Consider the following 2,669-nt stretch of genomic DNA (forward strand, 5'->3'; position numbering starts at 1 on the left):
ACATGGCCTTAGGGTTTGGTCAGTGCCCAGTCTGCTTCTCACATCTGCTTATCAGTAGAACCAAACATCTGCTTTTGTCCCTTGTCAATAGAACTAAGCATTTGCTTCTTCCCCTCATCAGTAGTTAATGCCTTGGCATGTTAGGTATTTACAAGAGACAATACTTTTGTTTAAGCAAAGGAATTCCTTTAACCCCCTTCTACATTTTTCTCTGCATTACCCCCCTGTACATTGGTTACTCCTGTATCAATCCCCTTTTTTCCTATAAAGTGAGTAAATTCTTTTACTATATTATTTATGACAGAGCTATCCATGTTCCTTCTATTGATTTATGAAGTGATTTTGATATACATTCTATTATGCAGGTACAATCAGTAAAATGAGTAGTACTATAGCTAAGATTAGAAGGCCTTGGTTAAGTATATCTCTGAACCATCTAGTAACTCCTAGGTTATTTAGCCATTCATCCAATCTGCCTCCAACAATTTTAAGCTCTTTCATATTCTCCTGCAATTTTCGCAGCTTAGCATGGATTGATTCAGAATGGTCAGATAAGTTCATACAGCACATACCTTCGAAATCCTCACAACCATGTCCATGTGATAGCGTAAGAATGTACACATAACCACTGGAATGGTTATATGAGGTGCTTTATTGCAGCGCTGGGAAACCAGGGGCACTCGCCCAAATCTGGCTTCGACCCCGTCACATTGCGTTCGCAATTTATACATCAAAAGTTTCGCAATTAATGCATATTAAACCTAAATTGCTACCTTAACTAATACATATGCATTAGGGATTGCCTCATCAGTCTATTACGACATCAGCCTCTTCTGCGCTTGCGTAGTTCCCCTCTGGTGGTCATCCTGATGAAGTAAGGAGTCTTCCTCAGATGAAGTAAGAAGTCTTCCTCGCTTTGTCCTTTTCACCTGTCCGTTCTTTGGACAGGCCCCAACCATTATGTGGATGCCAGCATTCTCTTGTTTTCACTTGGCTGCCTCTGGTCAGTCTGCATGTTCTGCTTGGATAAGGTTTTACAGTACTTTCTTAAATCCACCAATGACTAAATTACAACTAAGGTACAGAACAGCAACATTACAACTAAGGTACAAAACGATTAACTAAGGTACAGAACAGCAAAATCAAAGGCCTACTATTGATTTGCAAACATTCAAATATAATTATTTTTAACATAAAATTTCACCCTTTTCTAACACATGGGCCAATAATAAAAAATCAATTGCTGCTCGATTTTGTAAAGATGCATGTCTTATACTATCTGTATCTGTGGCAAGTGAGGATATTACGTCTGAAGTTATATTTAATTGTTTAGCTGCCCAACATGCCAAACGATGTATATCTGCCAATGCTTTCCCTGCTGCTATATGTGGTACAAATAATGCTGCTAAAAATCTTGCTGTGTGATTCCAAATTTTTAAAGTAGAATTGCAATTCAGGCCTAATTGCTCGATGGATCGTTTGTCTCTGCAGAGGCAGCCCTTCATGTCTTGGACTAAATGTCTTTTGGAGGATGCAAACAGAGACAATTTGCCTAGATGACATGGTCCTCCAAAGGGTTTGGAAGGAATTCCTGGCCATGCACAATCTTCACATATCAAGAAATATCCTGGGGGTAGAGCTTTGGGTATTTCATCACTGTATTGTAACACTGGGGATGATCCTGAGAAGGAAGTGGTTATATTATGGTACCATGTCTTTCCGCTAGTTACTTTAGTCTCAGGGACTTCACTTGACCATGTATGAAAAGTTATACAGCTCTGATTAGTTTTGTCAGATCCCAGGAGTCGGAGTTCTTGCATCGGGATAGTGGAATGATTTAAGTTTTTTATTATTGCTCCCATTTGGGCTGATGCAACTGTCCAATCAGTTTATCAAGCCCTCTTGACAATTTCGGTCACTGTGGTAGAATTTAGAACCGAGGGATTTCTTACCCATCCCTGAAAACCGAGGGGCTCAGGTATGGTACTCCAATTAAGCATGTTTGAAAAGGATTTCCCACCTGTACCAAGGTCAGACAGAAATTAGTAACCCCAGTCTTGTTTGCCCATGTGAGCCAGACATTCGTGTTCGACCCCAGTATTGATGTTTCCTTTTCTATGGCTTGGACCATGGTATAGATATAAAGGATTAATATAAATAACTGCTTCATTTTAACTAGCTATGTTACTTTACTTTATCTTTCGTGAGTTAGTTTAAATTTTAGTCTGTTATTACCACTTGATGTGATTTTCCAGGGAGCTTTTGGGGCCTTTTTGACTCGAGTATGATGAATCCAGACGCTTTGTTCTCTAAATTTGATAGCAGTGAAAGTTGTGAGTAATACTTGGAATGGCCCCTTCCACCTTGGTTCGAGATCTTCTTCCCCTGTGGGTCTGAAAACTTTTATATACACATAATCTCCAGGTTGTATATTATGTACAGGACTATCCAGTCCTCTTCTTTGAGTTCCAGCCACATGTTTTTCGATTTTCCTGAGTCGTTTTCCTAACTCTATTATATAGTTATTCATAGTTTCTTCTCCCACTTGGAGAGACATTCCCTGTTGGACCCCATATGGTCTTCCATACAGAATTTCATAAGGACTCAACCCTTCTCAAGTTCTTGGTTTAGTTCGAATTCTTAACAGATCTAACGGAAGTGACTGGGGG

This window comes from Melopsittacus undulatus (assembly GCF_012275295.1).
Source record: "Melopsittacus undulatus isolate bMelUnd1 chromosome W unlocalized genomic scaffold, bMelUnd1.mat.Z SUPER_W_unloc_4, whole genome shotgun sequence".
NCBI classification, from domain to species: domain Eukaryota; kingdom Metazoa; phylum Chordata; class Aves; order Psittaciformes; family Psittaculidae; genus Melopsittacus; species Melopsittacus undulatus.